Source organism: Nomascus leucogenys, chromosome 5 (genome assembly GCF_006542625.1).
Source record: "Nomascus leucogenys isolate Asia chromosome 5, Asia_NLE_v1, whole genome shotgun sequence".
Lineage (NCBI taxonomy): Eukaryota > Metazoa > Chordata > Mammalia > Primates > Hylobatidae > Nomascus > Nomascus leucogenys.
The window spans coordinates 88726693-88742608 of record NC_044385.1 but is presented as its reverse complement, the minus strand read 5'-3'; the positions used below and the strand labels follow the sequence as shown (position 1 = coordinate 88742608).

Sequence of the window (15916 nt, the reverse complement as noted above, 5' to 3'; positions counted from 1 at the left end):
AATTTTTATTTTATATAGTTTCTCTCCTAAAATACTCCTTGTTAAAATTGAATGTACCATATGCTACAAAGAAATATTTTCTTTTATTTCCAGAACTAAATATTGTAAACACTATATATTTTCCATACTTATGAATACACAAATAGTTATACAACCTTCTCAACAATATTTTCCAGTTTTCATGTGTATATTGCATAAGACTTTATCATAAAAACAATAGCTTTTCTTCTCACTATATCCAAACTGATTGAGGAGAAACAGGTAAGTAAAGATAATTACTTTAATGATGAATTTTGGCCTCATATAATATACTACTGGAATAAATTTGAAATCTAATTATGAAATATAAATACTGTATTGTCCATTTAATGATATAGTGGATCCCAATGCTTTTATGCCAAGATTGTTTTTGGCTGATAATAAAAGTTTCATCCTTGTTTCAACAAACCTTGCATAAAGGAATTGTTCATGAAAATATCGCTATTTCTATAATTGCATTAATCAATATTCCTACATTTAGTAGTTTGGAAATTCTCCAGAAATTTTTCGAAACTTACTGTGATTTATTTAGAATTTTTCCGTTGAAATTTATGTCACTTAAGAATGATTCCGGCCGGGTGCAGTGGCTCACACCTGTAATCCCAGCACTTTGGAAGGCTGAGGCAGGCGGATCACGAGGTCAGGAGATCCAGACCATCCTGGCTAACATGGTGAAACCCCATCTCTACTAAGAATAAAAAAATAAGCCGGGCGTGGTGGTGAGCGCCTGTAGTCCCAGCTACTCGGAAGGCTGAGGCAGGAGAATGGGGTGAACCCGGGAGGAGGAGTTTGCAGTGAGCCAAGATCGTGCCCCTGCACTCTAGACTGGTCGACAGAGCAACACTCCGTCTTAAAACAAAACAAAACAAAACAAAACCCAGAATGATTCCAAGGAAATGCAACAGTAAATCAGTGAATTTCAATATCTGATTTTTTAAAAATATTTTTAAGTAAACTTACGTCTGTAAGGACTGGGCCTGAAAAGGTTAAACTGCAACAAATAGAACATTAACAACACACCAGAGACCCCTTTGTGGTCCCTCTCAATCGCGATTTATTGCAATGACATCATCACTTTCTAACTTCTAACACATAAACATGTTTTACCTGTGTCTTAGATTTATATTAATGGAAACATGTGGCCTATACTTTTTGTATACATCTTATACAAAAATCATACAATTATATGTGTGAGTCTCATCTTCATTCTCAATGGTGTATAATAATCTATCATATGAACATACTATATTTTATTTATATATTCAATGGTTAATGAAGATTTCGATTATTTCAAGGTTTTTGGCTAGTACATGTTATGATGCAATGAAATTTTTGGTTGTAACTTTCTATTCATAAGGGCATATGTTTTGAGGATGTGAGTGGAAAACAGTTTTTCTCTGCTCTCACAACACAACAATCAACATGAAGACTTCTGTGACTACATGTGTGGATTTTCTTCCCACCAGCAAGCAAGCAATCAGTTATTCAGTGGATAAAAGATAAATGTTCTCCAATGAAATCCCCACACTGTCTTCTATGGAAATACCATCAAATTCTACAGGTTGAGGGCTCAGTTCCACAAGACTGCTCCTCAGTTTTGATGCCAATCACAAGCCTCAGAGTGTTGTACCCGTGCTTTTGACTGATGGGCTATAAATCGGGATTCCCCCAACCCCCTAATTGGGTTTAATTTGTTAGAGTGGTTCATGGAACTCAGGTAAACACTTACGTTTACTGGTTTATTATAAATGATACTGCAAAGAAAATAGACAAAGAGATGCCTAGAGCCAGGTAGGGGGTAAAGGATGTAAAACTTCCATGCCCTCCCAAGGTGAACCGTCCCCCAGTAATATCCATATGTTCAGTCAACTGTCCTGGAAGCTCCCCATACCCTGTCTTCTCAGGCATTTTCTGGAGAACTTTGTTAGGTAAGTAGGATTGCAGTAAGGACAATTGTATAGACTAGACAAAAGGGTGTGACCTAATACTAATAGACTGTTTAAGGAAACACAGCATGGCCTGTCTGTTTAGATTCTTCTTGGTCTTTCAGTGAAGCCTTCCTTCCTACAGGGTATGAGGCAGGACCCCTTCTGAAATGGGAGTCTTATTTGCAATCAGATAAGGGAGGTCAGAGAATTTCAAAACAGAAACGAAACGTAGGGGAAGATTCCTGCCTGGGGAGAAAAAAAGAGCAAATGTAAGGAGAGCAGCAAGTCAGAGAGTGAGATTCTATTTTTTAGGGCCTGCTTCTGAGGTCTAACTCACCTCAATATTATAACAAGGGCTATGAGAGTTATGAACCAAGAACTGTCGATGTTAACCATATGCACATGATATCATAATATCACAGAGGGCCTATATCCAGGCCTGGAAATTCTGGTCATAGGTATACTAATATCTAGTTTTAGTAGTTATTGCTACACACTTAAAACTTCTTATAAATTGATAATAGATAACCTAATTAAAAAATGAAATAGGCAAATATTTGAAGAAACACTTTACCCAAGGAAATATATAGGTGACCAGCAAACAGCAGAAGGTATCTGATCAAATTTCATTAGGGTCAGAGAAATGTAAATTAAATATCCAAAGTAATGCCTTTACATGCTCAGTAGAAGAACTAAAATTAAAAAGGATGACAATACTAAATGGCAAAGATGTGGAATAACAAAAGCTCTCATACTCTGCTAGTAGGAGTGTAAACTGAAACACAAATAGAAAATCATCTGATATATCTGGTAAAGCTCCATAAATACACATACTCTTACATATCACTTTCACTATTAGAAATATCCTGAGCAGAAAGAAGTTATTCACTACGAGATAGGTAATAAAAATATATAGCTATATTAACAATAATAACACCAAGATGAAAATATCTCAAATGTTCTTAATAGTAGAATACATAAAGCATAGTATTTTTATACAATGGGAAATATATCGCTATGAAAATATCAAAGAATTCTCACTGCATGCAACCACAAAGAAGAATTTCACTGAGGATTTGAGTAGAAGAAGAGAGGAAATAATATATATTACATGATACCATCTGTATAAATCACAGAAACAGGCAAGAACTATGGTGTGTTAGAAAACAAGAGTGGTAGCTATATGTACAATAGTATTGAGTGGGAGTGTACTCCAGGAGAAAACTGGAGTACTAGTAAACAAATACATAAACTTGTTGTATTTATGGTCAAAAATTGTTAAAACTTAGAATTTCATATAGTTCAAACTGTCTTTTAAATAACTAGATGCTGCTTACATGGGCATTTTTTTGTGTAAATTCATTCAGCTGTATACATATCTGTGTAATCCATAAAAATGTACTTAGAAATAATTGAATGAAAATAAAAACAGATTGATACATAAAACTAGAACAAAACCAACCAAGGTACTGCAAGAGAAATGGTGCAGTTTACCCAAGGAACCAGTGAGATACTTTGGACTCAGATACCATAGGTAAGTGGAAGAAAAAAATGGAGTTGAAAACAGAAATTATTTAAAAGGCTATGCAGGTAAGTCTGTCAACTGATACCTCAACTTCTGTGGCCCACCATGGAGACAAACATAAGCAGCTCCATTTATCTTTAAATTGTTGATAGAAAGTATTCTGAAAAGATTTCTGATTTTGTATTGAATGTAATATAAGTAGGAATAAATACATTAGGTAAAGCACTTATTAGAAAAATTATCATTTAGATAGATTTGAAAAAAGATACATTTGAAAAATATAAGGTTTGTAATACAAATTGTTACAGGATCCTTGGGATGTTGCTTCATCAGCTGGAAACCTCTGTGGGCAGTGGTACCTTTGCCCGAGTTTTACTTGGGCCTGCTTGGCCCACTTGTCCTAGCAGGCTGCACTTGGCTCATGCTACTGGCCTGAATCCCATGCCTTCCAAGGGCAAGCAGAGCGACAGGGGGTGTGTGCATGTGGTCTGGCCACTGAGTAGGAACTGCAGAGCCCCAAAGATGTGTCACAGGCCTGGCTCAGGGAGCTCCTAGGCCTGGTCTTCCCAAAGGGCCACAGCTCTTCTCTCTTTCTTGTCAACCCACAATGTGGTGAGCAAGGGACATGTTTCAGCCCTGTTTGTGTTACAGCACTTTCAGCCCCACCATTCGGCGTGTGCCAAGTTCTTGTCCGGTGCCCAGGATGAATAAGATGCACAGACAAGTAAAGGGTGAGTGAGATGAAGAGGAAGGAGCTTTATGGAGTGATAGAACAGCTCAGAGGAGACCCACAGTGGGAAGCTTCTTTCCACAGCCAGGGTGTTCCCGCGAGTGTTGAGCCCTCAGCAGAGAGAAGACACTGGAGTGAGTAGCTCCACGTTGTCCCATCATCTTCCCAGCTCTCTGCAGAGAGGAGACACTGGGGTGTGTAGCTCCTCTCTGCAGCTGGTCATCCTGTCATCTCTTTTCAGCTCTAAGCAGAGAGGAGACGCTGGTGTGGATAGCTCCTCTCCACAGGCAGGTCATCCCATCATTTTCTTAAGTCTGGCTGAGTCACGGGTTTTGATGGGCTTCAGAAGAGAGGACGTGCATGCTGATTAGTCCATGGGCAGCCATGGGTGGGCCCGGACAAAGCACCATAAGTTTCCACTCCAGTCTACAGGGCTGGTAGAATGGCCCCCATGCTTCAGGCCTTCCCCAACTTGAAGGTGGGGCTTTACCCGGGAACCGCCCCTTTCCACCCAGAGACTGTCTACCTCCTGCTGCTATTCAGGGTGCGCAGGCTGTTCATGCCGAGGGGCACCTGCAGGCAGCACCAAGCTACCCTCAGTCCCTCCTTAGACTCCCTCCCATGCTCATTGGCACCTAAAGTCCGGAGGGGGCCGAGAGGACAGGGAGCTGGCGTGTAAGTGCTGTCCCAAGCGTGGGCTCACCCAGCTGGGTTGCAACAGCTCCCAGGCTCAACCTTAACTTTGCTCTGAAATCAGAGTGGTAGCCAGGAGTCGGGAGAGGCGAGGCAGTGGGAGCAGGCACCTCTGAGCTTGTCGGGAAAGAAGGCTTCCCAGGCACCCAAGAGTGCAGAGATGCCTGGGTCCGCAGTCGCAGCTTGGGAGGCTGAAGCTGGACCCAGGAGGGAGAAGCTCCTCCCTGCTCCTGGTCACCAAGAGCACAGGAATGCCTGGATCTGCAGCCGTGGCTGGGCAGCCGCAGCTGCGCCTGGGAAGCAGGAGGCTCCTGTCCTGCCAGCTCAGAAGTGGACTGGGCTTCTGCTTACTCCTGGCTCCTTCTGGCTCTGTGGAGCTGCAGCCACGGCCATGCCTCCCCCGTTGCAGCCTCCGTCATGGCAACAGCCGCTCCAGATGGACCACCGCTACCATCAATATAATTGCAATGTAATTGCATATCAATTTAAATGATTTTCCTGTGTCCTATGTTTATTGCTTGTATAGTTGATTCATTAAGATAACTTTGAGTTCTTACATTTTAGGACCATTTATGTTATTTCAAAGAATAAAAAAACTGAAAGAGCTATCCTAATTTCATAAATACTAAAGAATATTTAAGAATGCAAAAAGAGGAAAAGGTGCCTTTTATTTTAGAAGTTTATGTCTAACTGAATGATGCAAATAAATGCTGAGTTGAAAGTTGAAAGCATTGCTAGAATGTTTACTGTCTACAAATTGAGAAGAAACGTTGTACTCCAGACAACATCATCATTGAAAACTTACCAATAGCCTACTTTAATAGCCATCATGGTTTTTATTAGTCCTCTGCAGCTACTGGTCCAGTCTCTTTTATAATTGAGATAGTGCTACTCCTAGGTCTTCCAACTTCCATGTGCCTGTCTTTGCATTTTTTAAATCTCCTCACTAACTTGAAAACAGAACAGCACATTTCTAAGTTTTATGACAATTTTTATCTAATGTAAAATCCTACAAGAGATTCCATTTTAAAATCCCTCTTAGATACATGTTATTGTTTCTTCAGTCTCAGCTGCACTTCAACATCACTGCATTTCTTCTTTCTGATTCTTTTCCAAATGCACTTAACCTGGATTTGTATATTACCTCACTCAATTTCAATGTATTATTTTAATTCAATTATATGGAACACTTTATCACTGCCCCAGCCATTACTCCTGAGTTTGCAAACATTAGTCAACTAAGTCATTTGAAGCCACCCGCCCCCAACCCCTCAATGAAAAAACAATCTTAGATAAATGTTAAAACAAACCGGCAAGCAAACATACGCATGTACAAACACACCTGTCCCTCCCTCCCTTTCTCGCTCTCTCGCTCTCACACACACACGTGCACACACCCATACACACACACATACACTTCTCAAAATAAAGGGCCGTCAACTTAACAGACCTACCTTTACTCTCATAATCATCACATTTATAGCAATTAATTAAATATTTTATATTAATAGTTTTTGTAAGGCACATACATAAAGATAAGTACTAAAGGCATATTTGTGGAAAAAGCTCTATACTGTACATAGTCATTTCTTTTCTGATGTAATAGAAGGAGTTATTTATTGTCAGTAAACAGATTTATTTTTTGCTCTGGTTTTGTGTGAAAGACAGCTTATTCATTTTCTCTTCCAACCAAAACTTTTTGGAATACATCACATTAATAGCCAACTTCTTTTAACACCATTTCCAAAACTCTTTTTTTAAACCTAAGTGTTAAGCACATTACATTACAGTATTATAGTATATATCTACATTCATTCATGACCTATGATCTTGTTCATTTTTCACAATTTTATAAAAACATATTATATACATGTTACATTCCAAATAATTCATCCTCATTTTTGTAACAACACTTTATTGCATATAAATGCTGTATTTTGTTCTTGTATTGCTCTTAAAATGACGTATTTTTGAGCATTTTATAAATTATATGTTTTCATTAGGCCAAAATATAATTGTACAAAAAATGTAGTGTGAGTTCTCAACAGGCTTTTAAGTTTAGCAAGCAGATCCTTAATAGAAGACTCACCCTTTCTTCTTGGAAGGATGGAAAAGGGAATTTTATCTGCTTAATTTTCATATATATATATATATATGAAACATATATAATATATAACATATAATATATAACATATATATGAAACATATATAACATATATATATAAAATATGGAACACTTTATCACTGCCCCAGCCATATATATATACACGTATATATATATATACATACATACACACATATATATGTATATATATATACACACGCACATATATATACACACACACACACACACACACATATATATATATATGTTATGGACTGAATGCTTATATCCTCCCCAAAATTTATGTCAAAATCTAAACCCCCAATGTGATCGGATTAGGAAAGGAAACCTTTGTGAGGTGATAAGGGCATGAGGGTGGAGCCCTCATGAATGGGATTAGAGCTCTTATGAAAGAGACCCCAGAGGGATCCCTTGCAAGTTTCACCATGTGAGGATACACGGAGAAAATGGCAGTCTATGAACCAGGAAGCAGGTCTTCACCAGAACCCAGCTGTGCTAGCACCCTGAACTCAGGCTTTCAGCCTCCAGAATGTGAGAAATACATTTTTGTTTTTATAAGCAAGCCAGTCTATGTTGTGTTTGTTATAGTGGCCCAAATAGACAAGGGCAATATATTATTGAGAAAGATAATGTTTCCCTTACACACCAGAAATTAATCATCTGTATTCAGAAAAGCATACATTTTCTAAATCCAAACAACTTACTCAAAATTTTAAGACTTTAACCTCTAATTATATTTTTTACTTTAATATATTACATTTTATATACATTTAAAAATGTATGTACCATATTCCATTCATTTTCAGCCTCTTTTATCTTTTTGTTTTTTGAACTTTGTAGCTCCATGTCTGAACTCATTTCTCTTTTGAAATGAGTAAAAATATATTTTTTTTCAAAAGGTCAATTCTGCCATTGTCATTTTGTTGCCTAAGGTATGAAAACTAGACAAATGCTCATAAATGCAGTAAAGAAATAAAAACTTTCCTGTAAATGAGTATTGAGGTTAGTGCTCTTATGCTTGATAATGGAAAAGGCACTTGGCCTTGAGATCTTTGCAAGCTGAGGAGCTGGTAATTTTTTGTAGTCGTTACCTGATAATGCATTTTCACTTAAAAACTTGCTTCTCTCATTCTGAAAAGTATAAAAAATCAAGTTTTAACTTTTTTGAAGTTTTTTTTCTATGTTCATATCTTTCTCTTATTATACATTGCTATGGCTATATTTATTTCAGAAAATTTTATAAAATCTAATTCATGTAGAATGTAATATTAAATGTTTTTGAATATTTTAACAGATTTTATAATGAAATTATAGTACAGTACGTTAAAGGACAACTAGACAACTTTAGTATTATCTTTACCCTTTTTGGAATCCATTGCATGCAAGGAGATTTTATTACTTTGTTTTAAGGTAATAATTTTTAAAATGTATAGCCAAGAAAAAATTAAGTATTAATACTGGGAGATATCCCTTTAGCTACAACATCATGTCTATAGAAAGTGTTACTTCATTAACAAAAGTCTTTAGAAAACATCAGTGATATGGTTAAAAGCCCCTGAGGTTGTAAAATTTTATACTGATTTTTGCTCTACTACTTACTGGTTGTTGATCTTTAGAAAAGCTATTTAACCTTTCTGCTTCCATTATTGTTTCATTACCTACAGCAGAATTTTCAAGGCATGAACTCTTATTTTCCAGAGTGGTCCATAACATTTTTCACCATAAAAGTCATCTCAGGGTTCTAAGCAGCAGCAATTAAGACAGTTGTTCTTTCAGCTCAAAAGGGCTAACAAATATTGCCTAAGATTTCCTGAGTTACCAGATTTTGACAAAGAATTACCTCTAAACTGTTAATTTTTTAAGTCGAAGTATAGTCTGATTCTAATAAAGTACTAGCTTATTTATGTAATGCTTAAAAAATAAAAATAGTAAAAGTTGGAGGATGTAGTGTTTTCTTCCACAACTGTATATCAAATTACGTTTGATATTCTTTTTCCTACATTTTTTTTCCTTACAAATAAGGCTGATACATATACGATCTACTTTCTTGTGGTTCTTCCAATCATTATCCTCTCTGGATTTGCCAGATACTGGGAAGCTTATTGATTTTTCAAACACTAAACTTGATTCTTCTAGTCTCTTCCCCATACTTCATTATATTAGTGAATATAATTTAATCTTATCTCCCAACACTACCACTAATATTTGTACCATGAATAAAAAATGCTGCAGGTTATAAGGGAATCATATTTGAACAAGAAAAAAAAAAAACTCATTCTTTCAGATGGATGGCGGAATTCCCAGGCCTAGCCCCCAGGGGAAAAAAAAAAGGAAAAAATCTTTAATAACAAAAATTTCTTGACACTATAATTTATCCTATTTATTAATAAAATTTTCACTACTGGATAAAAGAAGAACAAAATCTTGTTTTCTGCTATTGTCCTATTAAAAGTTAATAATGCCAATGCTTTTCTGGGAGGTTTGAATCTAATGTTTTGAAGATATTTTTACCTTTTAGATCCTCAGAGCTTTATAGCCTTTCAGTTGAGAAATATGAAACACTGAAAATAGAAAACAAATGCTGGAAATCTTCTGTAAGTCAAATTTATTTGCTTCATCTTTTTCATCCATTATTATTAATGTGATATAATTGGTAAAAACGATACACTGTAAAATAGTTATTCTAAGACTGTTTCTTAACAAACAATAAGAAATTAGTATGACCTATTCTTACTATAAAGGAAAAAATCTTTATGTGGGGTCAGATAATCTAAATGTTATTGGAGACCAATATCACAGTTGTAGCTAACACCTAAAGAAAAAAAGACTTGAAACACAGAAAAGCAGAAATAACTTACCAATGAACTTCAGGAATAAAAACGAGTGTGGTCTTAAAAAAAATGAATAGCTGGCTAAAACTTCCCACCTGTATTAACATAAGAGGAGAAATGTGCACAGGAAAACGGCTGTGACCCAAACCATCTGACTTTAGATAACCAACTCTGCCAAGTTCACTGAGTCAACAAATGCTGAGATGACAGTTTCCTCATCTGTAAAATAAAGATAATGCAAGTACCATTATAGCCTGACAGATTCTTCTTGCCCAGAAAAGCCAATACGCTGAGAACAGCAGGAGTGTTGCAGCAGAGATTTTAATTATTGCAAGGCAGCCAAACAGGAATATGGAAGATATTTCTCAAATCTGACTTTCTGAGATCTTGAAGGCTAGGCTTTTTAAGAATAATTGACAGGCAGGGGGTTAGGGAATCGGTGCGGCTTGTTGCTTGGGGAGGAAATCATAAGAATGCCCAAACTGTCTTCACACATTGAATCAGTTTCTGGGTGGGGGTGTCACCGACCACTTGTTTAAAGACTTTAAATAACCAACTCTGCCAGGTGGGTCCAGATGGTATCAGTTGGTCCACTGGAATACAAAGTCTGAAAAATATCTCAAAGACCAATCCTAGGTTTTTTACAATAGTGATGCTATCTATAGGAGCAATTGGGAAAGTTCTGAATCTTATGACCTCAGGCTTCAGGACTCCTAGACAGTAAGCAAGCTATAGAACCACAGCTGGTTATTGCCTAAACTTTGCACAGGTTAAGTCTTATGCATAGGTCTTAGCAGAATTCAAGCCCTTCCCATAATTCTTTTTTTTTTTTTTTGTTTTTTGCTTTTTTTTTTTTGGTATTTATTTATTTATTTATTTTTTTATTATACTTTAGGGTTTTAGGGTACATGTGCACAATGTGCAGGTTTGTTACATATGTATCCATGTGCCATGCTGATTTCCTGCACCCATTAACTCGTCATTTAGCATTAGGTGTATCTCCTAATGCTGTCCCTCCCCCCTCCCCCCACCCCACAACAGTCCCCGGAGTGTGATGTTCCCCTTCCTGTGTCCATGAGTTCTCATTGTTCAATTCCCACCTATGAGAGAGAACATGCGGTGTTTGGTTTTTTGTCCTTGCGATAGTTTACTGAGAATGATGTTTTCCAGTTTCATCCATGTCCCTACAAAGGACACGAACTCATCATTTTTTATGGCTGCATAGTATTCCATAGTGTATATGTGCCACATTTTCTTAATCCAGTCTATCGTTGTTGGACATTTGGGTTGGTTCCAACTCTTTGCTATTGTGAATAGTGCCGCCTTCCCATAATTCTAACCTTGTGGCCTTTCGTTAGTTTTATGAAGGTGGTTTTGGTCCCTGAACAAGTAGGAAGGCAGTTTTGCAAAAGAGCTATTATCATTCTTGTTTTAAGGTTAAACTATAAATTTCTCCTATAGTTAGCTTGGCCTATGCCCAGGAATGAATAATCCCAGTTAGCTTGTGAGTTTAAACACAAGGTAGAGGTAGATATGTTAGATTTCTCTCACTGTAATAATCTTTCCAAAGGGGGTTTTTGTACTTACCTCATAAAATTGTTATGGAGATTAAATATAATAATTGGCAGAATGTTCTTAGAATACTAGCCTCTCTAATTGCTAAATAAACATTATTATGTGCTCTATTGCAAAGAACTTCAAATAGCCGATCTTCGCCCATTAAAGAAATTTGTTTTGCTTTGCTTTCCATTTTCTACTGTCTTCATAGTATCGGCGTTACTTTTTCAGGTTAAATTCCGCTGTCTGAATTTGCTCCACAAATTTCACCTTACTATTCTCCATCTTCTTAAAAGATATTTATTCTGGTCCCAAGTTTTCTGAGTCATAGGAATCATTAATCGTACACTCAAGTGTTTCAGACCCTAACTTTCACTAAGATAAATTGTAAAAATAAATAAATAAATGGGCTTTTTATATGGCACTGAAATTTTCACTGATTCTGTCTCTAACAACACAAAAACACTTAAAATACTTGGGCGAGATTGTGCCAAGGAATCTTGTTTTGGTTTCTGTTTCCTGAAATGCCTGGTTCTTGAAAGTTTAGTCAGAGAAATAGGAACCATCTATTGTATTAATTTCTGAAGACTGCCATAACAAAAGTACCAGGAACTGACTGGGTGGCTTAAAAAAATAAGATCCATTCCTTCACAGTCTGGAAGACAGACAACTGAAACCTAGCTGTCAGCAGGGTCATGATCCCTCAGACAGCCTAAGTAGAATTCTTCCTTTCCTCTTCTAATTTATCATGGTGATCAGCAATGTTTTTTGGTGTGAAGCTATATCCCTCCAGTCTCTGCCTCTGTCTTCACGTGGCATTCTGTCTTTCTTTGTGTCTCTTTTTTTCTTAGGACACCAGTCATATTGAAATAAGGGTATACCCTACTTTAGTATTATCTCACCTTAACTATTATTATAGTTAACTATTATTATTATATATAATAGCAAACCCCTATTTCTGAATGCAACCACCTTTGCACAATTATAACTAAGGAAATCATGACAGTGAGAGACATCAGACCTAACCAACTCCATCTTGCTTCTAATCCCTAAACTGTCCTTATCCATTCTTGGGTGTAGGCCAACCCAGCCTTGGGAAGGAATTCAGTTTATGGTTTAAATAACAGCCCTTTCCAAAAGTGAAACTGATCTTGTAAACGGAATGAAAAAACACCAGCCACCAAGTTAGAATGAGGGGGCTAGAATTCTAAATATTACCAGCTATTATTCCAGAGGGCATAAGATTCTTAACTTCCCCAATTACTCTTTAAGGGAACGTCACTATTGTGAAACTAAGATGAGCCTCTTAAGATGTCTTTTCAGGCTTTTGCATTTCTCACAACTGCATGGCCCCACCTGGAGCTGCCAACCAGTTCTATGGGCTCACCCAGGAACCGACGCAGCAGAAGAGAACAGATTGGACTCTCTATAACTTCATCCCTGAGCCAACCAATCAAAACTTCTGATTTACTGGCCCCCTACCACCATATTATCCTTAAAAATTCTGATCCCCAAGTTTTCAAGGAGACTAATTTGAGTAATAGTAAAACTCCAGTCTCCCACACAGCCAGTTCTGTGTGAATTACTCTTTCTCTGTTCCAATTCCTCTGTCTTCATAAATCAACTCTGTCTAGGCAGCGGGCAAGGTGAATCCATTGGGCAGTTACAAATCTGGGGGCTCGTCAGGGATTGCCGTTGTGGCTACCTGCCCATGCAAGGTTCAGTAGCCACCCTCCAGCAATGGATTCAGAGATTAGCCCAAGCACTCGTCTAGTTCTCTTGGACTGGGGGCTGACCCTGGCAGTTTTCGCTACTGGCGGGGTGCTGCCAACCCAATGTGCATGAACTTAATTATAATAGAGAAATAGTTCTGGGGAGATGTCCCATCACTGTAACCCTATCACAGGGGGTCTGTCTGTAGCCCCTTGGTAAACTGTTTGTCTGTAGCCCCATTTTTGGATGTCTGGGTTGGTGAGTATCCTAGGCACTGCCAATGCCTCCTTCCTTCTCCCGACTGTTTCTGTAGCTAGCTCTATCATGGGGTGTATGTCTGCATCCCCATTGCAGGGTGTCTGTAGCTCCACCATGGGGTGTCTGTCTCGGTTTGGCTCCTGAGGGGTCTTGGTTGGCTTTCCCTAACTAGTAGAAAAAGTCTTAGTTTGGGAGACTTCTCCTCAATCAGGAAGATTTCACAGAGATTTCTCAGACAAAGTATAGGTAAGTAGTTTGGAAGGGATACTGTGGAGTTCTTGGTTAGGAATCTTGATTTGGAAGGCCTTCTGTCCATATTGTCTTTGTGTATATGTTTGTGTATGTGAAGGGGATCTCTGAAGGAATTGCTGGCGGAAGTCCAGTAGGCCTAACTTGGAGAACTCTCCGTATCTATCTGGTCACGTTCTGTGAGTCCTGAAAGAAATTTAACAAGCCTGATTCAGGGTGACTGCTCTTCATCTTGCTCAGAGACCACCCATTGAGTTCCCAAAAAGAGGTCACCCCTCCCCACTCTAAGTGGATAAAAGACAACAGGAACCAGCAGGAAAAAGTTTTTGAGCCTTGCCATGTTGATATTGGGTGTTGAATGAGGTGACCAGTGTCTGTTGGGTTATGTGTATTTTGCTTCCGCTGGGATAGAAAATGTTAATTTGGTTTCCCATGCAGCCTGTCTGGGAGTAACTTGAGAAATTGACAAGCTTTTGCCTATGGTTCCATAAAACAGAGAAAGATGACTTCCTTATGCAATGGGGCTTGGTCCCTCACAGCTATGTCACAGTGAACAGGGCCATCAAAACCTGCTCCAATCTTCTGGAAGCTGCAGAGAAAAGGAATCCGGAAACCGGGTATGCTTGGCTGTAAGAAATTCTTACAGCCGAGATGCTGGTCTCTGTGTCTCTTTCTGCATTGTGTGTGTGTGGGAGAGGTGGGGCGTGGATGGTAAGTGATAAACCTCACTGTGTGTCTCCTCTGGAAGGGTTTGATTAATAGTGAAAAAAAAAAAAAGATTCGTGACACTAGTCTTAGGCTGTAGCAAATCTGTTGCACTTTGTGCTAATAATTTGTCTTTCTGTAATGGAGAGAGGGGTATCATAGGATAGAACATGAGTTTAGGACCTCTATAAGCCTGCTTTTCAAGCCAGCCCAGTAGGCTGGTCAGTTACAAGTTTGCTGCAGTTCTCTGAAACTAATACCACATGACATTTCTGTCTTGCTTTTGGTCCTTAAGAGCTTAACCTTGTGACCATGTGAAGACACTTTATCTTGGTCTTTACCATCCACAAGACAGAAATTTTGGGGTTCATGTCACAGTTAGCCCTAAAAATTTTCTTGAGCAGTTAAAAGGCTTTGCGAGCTTGACATTGGCTGCTCTAGATTTTTTCTGGGAAAACCAGTAGAAACTGCTCAATGCTGTGTAACTCAATAGCTAAGGCTTTATCTCCTGACAGTGGTGACCCAGGTTCAATTCTTGGCATCTGGAATGATTCCTTTCTGGTTTGTTATTTGCGTAACTGCCATTTATTGAGGTTGTCCCCCTACACCCCCCATGGATAGCTTCTGACTTCTTGTCTTGAATTCTCCTTTCTCTGAACTGTCCTTGGGGAGTTTCTAAATCTTATTAAAAAAAAAAAAACTTCTTACTGTCATTTTAAAATGCCTTATGCATCTACAGTTGAGTTATAATCTTAGTTAAAACTTACTAATTTCATGTAGGAGGTTGCCTGGAGTAGAATTCAAAGGCCAGACACATTGGCCGTCATGGCTGGAGTCATAATAAGAGATGTTTTTAAGATTTTCTGTTTTTAACAAAAGAACTCTGTGGTTAAAATTGGCTTAATAAAAACAGATATCCAAGCTATATATATATATATATTTAAAAGGGCTTTATCTTTCTTCTCTTCCTGAATTATGTTTTTCTAATTAAAAAAAGTTTCCTTCTCAGTTGGCTGAACTGTTTTTCTCCATTTTGTCTTCTTGCCATCTTGATACCCACATGAGAGAATGCAAGATATTACTAATAGCCTGGAACTCCTGGGGGAAAACAGGAGGCACCATGGACCCCATTCGGGGAAAAACTCCTCTTTTCCCACAGAACCCCAGGAATTGACATGAAATAAACCTTTCTCAAAATCTAAGACCCTGTTCTGTTTTGCCTTGTGTTAGCTGACAATTTTGACTTTTGTGAGTATCAAAAATTACTGTGTATATTAGCCTTGTTGTGTAAATAACTAGGGAGGAAATATACTTTACAGGATGGCTAAGGCAATTATGGAGAAATACTTGCCTCTTTGCACACTTAGATTAGAGAAGCATGTTCTTGGCCACCTGGAAGATACGGAAATATCCCTACCCCTCACTGAGAGATGAGACCCATGGGGGATGGGCTGAATACAAAATGGGCTGATTGACTTTGGGTTGCCTTGCAATGAAATGCATGGTAGAAGCACTGCACTATCTCCTCCCATAGTATTTCCCTCTATTTTGGGGATCCAAGAT

At 38.1% G+C, this 15916-nt stretch overlaps 1 long non-coding RNA gene across 1 annotated transcript; it reads left to right on the top strand.

Moving 5' to 3' along the window:
- The first annotated feature begins 7439 nt into the window (after positions 1-7439).
- LOC105739827 lies at positions 7440-15555 on the top strand. The gene is made up of 3 exons (XR_001115809.2): positions 7440-7571; positions 9559-9634; positions 15419-15555. It is a non-coding gene; the product is annotated as an uncharacterized LOC105739827 (long non-coding RNA).
- Positions 15556-15916: the final 361 nt, after the last annotated feature.